Below are 7,750 nucleotides of genomic sequence, written 5' to 3'. Positions count from 1 at the left end.
AGATAGTGATGACATAATACATGTGGTGGTGGTACAGTATTAGATAGTGATGACATAATACATGTGGTGGTGGTACAGTATTAGATAGTGATGACATAATACATGTGGTGGTGGTACAGTATTAGATAGTGGTGTCAGGATTTGGCCAGGGTTGTTCCGGGTTTTGGTCAGTAGATGTCCCCATTGTGCTTTTTGTCCCTATGTTTTTCCCTTGTTCCCCATTATTATTTGCACCTGTGTCTCGTTTCCCCTGATTGTATTTAAACCCGTTGTTTCCCTCAGTTCTGTGCTCTGTGTTTGTATGTTAGCACCCTGCCCTAGTGTTCTGTGTACTCTTGTCGATTCCGGGTGAAGTTCTTGTGGTATTCTGTTTTTTGTTTTTGTTTATTTTTTGGTGAGTTTCTTTTGAGGTCTTTTTGTGTTTTTCCTACCACCTTTTGGATTTGCCATTTTTTGCATTTTAGGATTTTTTCTTTATTAAATACACCGTCTTAAGTACTGCTGTGTCTGCCTCATCTTCTGGGTTCTGCTGTCTATTCGTGGCTCAGTTGGTTAAGTGACTGTTTCTCACTCCGGAGACCCAGGTTCGAAACCGGGTCCTGACAGAAACACAGAGCCAAAAATGAACCCAGAGGCAGCCAGTTCCCAGGACCTTTTGCCACGATGTCCCACCACCAGGAGACTGTCCAACGCCACGAAGCCGCCCTGGTTCAGCAAGAGGCCTTAATGGCTAGACATTCTCATCTTCTGTCGGAGATGCTGACTTCCATTAAGCAAATATCTGATCGACTTACCCCGGCAACAGTTTCCGTCCCAGTACCTCAGGTTCACGTACCCATGGCAGTTAACCCCCTGGCTGAACCTCGTCTTCCACCTCCCCAACGGTTCTCAGGTGATCCAAGTGCTTGTAAAGGCTTTCTCACTCAATGTTCTCTCTCCTTTGAGCTGCAACCCTCGTCGTTTCCCACCGATCGGTCTAAGATCGCATATATCATCACCCTGCTGTCGGAAAAAGCCCTGGCCTGGGCTACTGCTGTGTGGGATGCCCATAGTTCCTGCTGTGCCAGCTACTCTGCCTTTGCTGAGGAATTCAAACGAGTGTTTCAAGGCCCAAGCAGTGGTTCTGACTCAGCCAAACAGCTCCTGACTCTCCATCAAGGTTGGCGCAGCGTGACGGACTATGCCATCCAGTTCCGCACGGTGGCAGCAGCGAGTGGCTGGAACAACGAGGCGCTCACGGTGTGCTTTCTGAAAGGCCTTTCCGACACTATCCAAGATGAACTGGCCACTCGGGAACCACCGGACAATCTCGAGTCCCTGATCAAGTTGGCCTCACGCATTGACCAGCGTCTGAGAGAGAGAGAACTCAACCGTAGACCTCTAGCCCCTATCAGTCCCAGCTCCGAGTCCCCACCTTTATCATCGCTGGCTCCACCGGAACCCATGCAGATTGGACGCATCTCCCAGGCTGAGAGAGACCGCCGGATGAGGGAGCGACGCTGTCTATATTGCGGCAAACCGGGCCATTTCCGTTCCACGTGTCCCGGGCTCCAGGGAAACGCTCTGTCCCGTACAGACCGGGGGAACTGTAACGGGAAACATAACCTCCTCCCATCCGTCCAACTCCCGTCTGCTCATTCCAGTCACCCTCTCCTGGGACAACCACAAGCTTCACCTTCAAGCCTTGGTAGACTCTGGAGCCGCAGGTAACTTCATGGATGGTGTCTGGGCGAAGGAGAATGGCGTTCCCTCTGAACCTCTAAGTGACCCCATGAGGGTTACTACATTGGATGGAAGCCCTTTGGGATCTGGACTTGTCACTCATGTCACTACCTCCTTGAGACTTTCAGTTTCACAACACCAGGAATTGATGAACTTTCATTTGATCTCCTGTTCCGAGTTCCCTCTCGTCCTTGGATACCCCTGGCTTCACAGCCATAACCCTCACATCGACTGGTCTGTGGGCACTATCAAGCAGTGGGGTCCTACGTGCCAAGCTACTTGTATTTTCCAGAATTCCCCGAGTTCTACTCCCGAGTCTTTAGAATCCATCGACCTGACCCGAGTTCCCGAGTGTTACCATGACCTCAAACTGGTGTTTAGCAAACAGAGGGCCACCATGCTACCACCCCATAGATCTTACGATTGCCCCATCGACCTGTTTCCGGGCACTTGCCCCCCAGGGGTCGGATCTTTTCCCTATCTCCACCCGAACGAGCTGCTATGGATACCTACATCAAGGACTCTCTGGAAGCAGGCCTCATGCGTCCATCAACCTCCCCGGCGGGAGCAGGGTTTTTCTTTGTGGCCAAGAAAGATGGTGGATTACGTCCTTGCATCGACTACCGGGGACTCAATGACATAACCGTCCGTAACCGTTACCCGCTACCCCTTATGGCCACAGCCTTCGAGCTGCTCCAGGAAGCAGTTGTTTTCACTAAGCTTGACCTGCGGAACGCATACCATCTTGTGCGGATCAGACCTGGTGACGAGTGGAAGACCGCTTTCAACACGCCTACTGGTCACTATGAATACTTGGTGATGCCCTTCGGCCTGACCAACGCCCCAGCGGTGTTCCAAGCGCTCATAAACGATGTGCTTAGGGATATGCTTAACATATTTGTGTTCGTTTACTTGGATGACATCCTCATCTTTTCGAGCTCCCTTCAAGAACACACTAAGCATGTCAGACAAGTACTCAAACGCCTCCTGGACAGCCATCTGTACGTTAAGCCGGAAAAATGTGAATTCCATTCATCCCGAGTACAATTCCTGGGATTTGTAGTGGAACCCGGTCGAGTCCAAATGGACCCTAGGAAGGTAGGGGCGGTAGCGGATTGGCCCACCCCCAAATCCGTTAAGGATGTTCAGCGTTTCCTGGGCTTCACAAACTTTTACCGCAAGTTCATCAAGAACTTCAGTTTGGTGGCAGCTCCTCTCTCAGCTTTAACCAAAGGTGGCAATGCAAGGTTTTTGTGGGGAAGAGAAGCTGAGACGGCCTTCCAAGGACTCAAGCAGCGCGTCCTCTCTGCTCCCATCCTGATACTACCGACTACGGATGAACCATTTGTGGTGGAGGTAGACGCATCAGAGGTTGGTGTTGGAGCTGTCCTGTCTCAGAGGGGTGAAGACAAGAAGCTTCATCCGTGCGCTTTCTTCTCACACCGGCTTACCCCGACTGAGAGGAACTACGATGTGGGGGATCGTGAACTCCTAGCGGTTAAGATGGCATTGAAGGAATGGAGACACTGGCTCGAGGGGCTTCTCACCCGTTTCAAGTGCTTACGGACCACAAAAATCTGGAGTATATCCAGCAGGCGAAGCGATTGAACTCTAGACAAGCTAGATGGTCTCTTTTCTTCAATCGATTCCAGTTTATCCTCACCTATCGGCCCGGGTCGAAGAATCTCAAACCGGATGCCCTGTCCCGAGTCTACGCTCCTGCCATTCGAGATGACACGGACATGCCTGTCCTTCCTGCTGCTAAGATTGTGGCTCCGATCTCGTGGCAAGTTGAGGATACCGTGAGACGTGCTCAAGCTAGCGAACCGGACCCTAAAGGAGGCCCTGCCAATCGGTTGTTTGTCCCCAAGGCAGTGAGGACTCAGGTCCTTCTGTGGGGGCACTCCTCTCGCCTCACCTGTCATCCGGGCGTAGGTCGCACCTTGGAGTTCATCCAGCGTAAGTTCTGGTGGCCTACCATAAGAGAAGACGTTGCCACTTTCGTCAATGCCTGCCCCGTGTGCTGCCAGGGCAAATCTTCTCACCTCCGCCCTCAAGGACTCCTTCATCCTTTACCTGTTCCCCACAGACCCTGGTCCCATATCTCATTGGACTTTATTACTGGACTTCCTCCATCCCATGGCAATACTACTATCCTAGTCATAATCGACAGGTTTTCAAAGGCGGCCAGGTTCGTCCCTCTGACTAAGTTACCTTCTGCCAAGGAAACGGCTGAGTTGGTAATTAATCATGTGTTCCGAGTCTTCGGCATTCCTCAAGATATGGTTTCTGACAGAGGTCCCCAGTTCGCCTCAAGGTTTTGGAAGGCCTTCTGCCAACTCATGGGGGCTTCTGCCAGTCTATCTTCAGGGTACCATCCGGAGTCCAACGGCCAAACAGAGAGGATGAATCAAGAGCTGGAAACCACCCTCCGATGTATGACTCGTGACAACCCGTCCACATGGTCATCCTTTATTGTTTGGGCCGAATACGCGCGCAACACCTTGCGCTCCTCCTCCACTGGTATGTCCCCTTACGAGTGTCAGTTTGGCTATGCTCCTCCATTGTTCCCGGACCAGGAGGCAGAAGTCAGAGTGCCTTCAGCCTTGAGGTTCGTCAGACGCTGTCGGCTTATGTGGAGGAAGACCCGTCTTAATCTGATGCGTTCCTCACAGAGGTATCAACAACAAGCCAACAGACGTCGCCGTCCCGGGCCTACCCTGCGCCCCGGCCAGAGAGTCTGGCTTTCCACAAGAGACTTACCTCTACGGGTGGAGTCTCGCAAGCTGTCCCAAAAATACATCGGTCCCTTCAAGGTTGCCAGGAGAGTTAACCCAGTTTCTTATCGCCTACACTTACCCAGATCCCTTAAGATTAATCCCACATTTCATGTGTCATTGTTAAAACCTGTTTTTCTCCCCTTGTCCCGGCAGACAGACCTCCCCCTCCGCCTCGTGTCATTGGAGGCCAGCCGGCTTATACCGTCCACCGGATACTGGATTCCCGCCGGGTGCAGCGGTCCTGGCAGTATCTGGTGGACTGGGAAGGCTACGGTCCTGAGGAGCGCTCCTGGGTTCCTGCCAAAGACATCCTGGACCCTGACCTCATTCGTCAGTTCAGGGTCCTCCACCCTGAGAGAGCCGGTAGGAACGTCAGGAGCCGTTCCTAGGGGGGGGATTCTGTCAGGATTTGGCCAGGGTTGTTCCGGGTTTTGGTCAGTAGATGTCCCCATTGTGCTTTTTGTCCCTATGTTTTTCCCTTGTTCCCCATTATTATTTGCACCTGTGTCTCGTTTCCCCTGATTGTATTTAAACCCGTTGTTTCCCTCAGTTCTGTGCTCTGTGTTTGTATGTTAGCACCCTGCCCTAGTGTTCTGTGTACTCTTGTCGATTCCGGGTGAAGTTCTTGTGGTATTCTGTTTTTTGTTTTTGTTTATTTTTTGGTGAGTTTCTTTTGAGGTCTTTTTTGTGTTTTTCCTACCACCTTTTGGATTTGCCATTTTTTGCATTTTAGGATTTTTTCTTTATTAAATACACCGTCTTAAGTACTGCTGTGTCTGCCTCATCTTCTGGGTTCTGCTGTCTATTCGTGGCTCAGTTGGTTAAGTGACTGTTTCTCACTCCGGAGACCCAGGTTGAGAAACGGGTCTGACAAGTGGATATAATACGTATGGTGGTGGTACAGTATTAGATAGTGATGATATAATACGTGTGGTGGTGGTACAGTATTAGATAGTGATGATATAATACATGTGGTGGTGGTACAGTAACGTAGATAGTATTTATTGATATGGCCATGTGGTGGTGGTACAGTATTAGATAGTGATGATATAATACATGTGGTGAGTGGTACAGTATTAGATAGTGATGATATAATACATGTGGTGGTGGTACAGTATTAGATAATTGATGCTGACATAATACATGTGGTGGTGGTACAGTATTAGATAGTGATGATATAATACATGTGGTGGTGGTACAGTATTAGATAGTGATGATATAATACATGTGTGGTGGTACAGTATTAGATAGTGATGATATAATACATGTGGTGGTGGTACAGTATTAGATAGTGCTGACATAATATACATGTGTGTGGTGGTACAGTATTAGATAGTGATGATACATGTGGGTGGTGGTACAGTGATATTAGATAGGGATGATATAACACATGTGGTGGTGGTACAGTATTAGATAGTGATGATATAATACATGTGGTGGTGGTACAGTATTAGATAGTGATGACATAATACATGTGGTGGTGGTACAGTATTAGATAGTGATGATATAATGCATGGTGGTGGTACAGTATTAGATAGTGATGATATAATACATGTGGTGGTACAGTGTTAGGTAGTGATGATTTAATACATGTGCAGGTGAGAGTATTACAGTTGATGTCAGAAGTTTAAGTACACTAATGTTGTAGTCATTAAAACTCATTTTTTCAACCACTCCACATTTCTTGTTAACAAACTATAGTTTTGGCAAGTCGGTTTGGACATCTACTTTGTGCATGTGTAATTGTTCCAACAATTGCTACAGGGTATGGAGTATATTTGATTTAAAGATTATTCCTCTTTGTCCAGAGAAACAGATGTTACTGTCCAACCAAGGTCAGGCCATGTCTCACACACACACACACACAAACACAAACAAACACTGGAAGCAGCCTTGGCACCCCGATGTGGTTAGGAAGCAGGATACCATGAGGCGGGTCACTTAACCGGTTCAAATCCCAGGGATGATGGGAAGCTAGCGAGCTAGCACGTGGAAATCTCAGATAAAACCTACTGCCGTTTGTGTGTTTGGAGAGAGCTAGTGTGTGTGTGTGTTTGTGTGTGTGAGCAGAGCAGAGTGAACTTGCAATGCCCCAGCAGAGTCCCGGAGCAGTAATTACTACAGAGACAGAAGACAACGCCAAGCTCCTTTCATCCACTGTCTCACCGTTTCAGATATCTAGTCCTCCCTCCCTAGTTATATACTGTCTCAGATATCTAGTCCCCTCCTCCCTTAGTTATATACTGTCTCAGATATCTAGTCTTCCCTCCATAGTTATATACTGTCTCAGATATCTAGTCTTCCTCCTTAGTTATATACTGACTCAGGTATCTAGTCCCTCCTCCCTTAGTTATATACTGTCTCAGATATCTAGTCCCTCCTCCCTTAGTTATATACTGTCTCAGGTATCTAGTCTTCCCTCCCGTAGTTACATACTGTCTCAGATATCTAGTCCCTCCTCCCTTAGTTATATACTGTCTCAGATATCTAGTCTCCCCTCCCTTAGTTATATACTGTCTCAGGTATCTAGTCTTCCCTCCCGTAGTTATATACTGTCTCAGGTATCTAGTCTTCCCTCCCGTAGTTACATACTGTCTCAGATATCTAGTCCCTCCTCCCTTAGTTATATACTGTCTCAGATATCTAGTCTCCCCTCCCTTAGTTATATACTGTCTCAGGTATCTAGTCTTCCCTCCCTTAGTTATATACTGTCTCAGGTGTCTAGTCTTCCCTCCCGTAGTTACATACTGTCTCAGATATCTAGTCCTCCCTCCCTTAGTTATATACTGTCTCAGATATCTAGTCCCTCCTCCCTTAGTTACATACTGTCTCAGATATCTAGTCTTCCCTCCCTTAGTTACATACTGTCTCAGATATCTAGTCTTCCCTCCCTTAGTTACATACTGTCTCAGATATCTAGTCCTCCCTCCCTTAGTTACATACTGTCTCAGATATCTAGTCCTCCCTCCCTTAGTTATATACTGTCTCAGATATCTAGTCCCTCCTCCCTTAGTTATATACTGTCTCAGATATCTAGTCTTCCCTCCCTTAGTTACATACTGTCTCAGATATCTAGTCTTCCCTCCCTTAGTTACATACTGTCTCAGATATCTAGTCTTCCCTCCCTTAGTTACATACTGTCTCAGGTATCTAGTCCTCCCTCCCTTAGTTACATACTGTCTCAGATATCTAGTCCTCCCTCCCTTAGTTACATACTGTCTCAGGTATCTAAGTCTACCCTCCCTTAC

General features: G+C 48.1%; 1 long non-coding RNA gene across 2 annotated transcripts; it reads left to right on the top strand.

Annotated features, from left to right (window-relative positions):
* The first annotated feature begins 6,813 nt into the window (after nt 1–6,813).
* Nucleotides 6,814–7,523, top strand: LOC135538639 (uncharacterized). 2 transcript variants are annotated; one of them, XR_010455461.1, is made up of 3 exons: nt 6,814–6,907; nt 6,947–7,180; nt 7,493–7,523. It is a non-coding gene; the product is annotated as an uncharacterized LOC135538639 (long non-coding RNA). The 2 variants fall into 2 exon arrangements; XR_010455462.1 differs by lacking the exon at nt 7,493–7,523 and adding an exon at nt 7,298–7,342.
* Nucleotides 7,524–7,750: the final 227 nt, after the last annotated feature.

Source organism: Oncorhynchus masou, unplaced genomic scaffold (genome assembly GCF_036934945.1).
Source record: "Oncorhynchus masou masou isolate Uvic2021 unplaced genomic scaffold, UVic_Omas_1.1 unplaced_scaffold_9994, whole genome shotgun sequence".
Taxonomy (NCBI): Eukaryota; Metazoa; Chordata; class Actinopteri; order Salmoniformes; family Salmonidae; genus Oncorhynchus; species Oncorhynchus masou.
The sequence above is the reverse complement of the archived record's forward strand: the minus strand, read 5'-3'. Positions and strand labels throughout refer to the sequence as shown.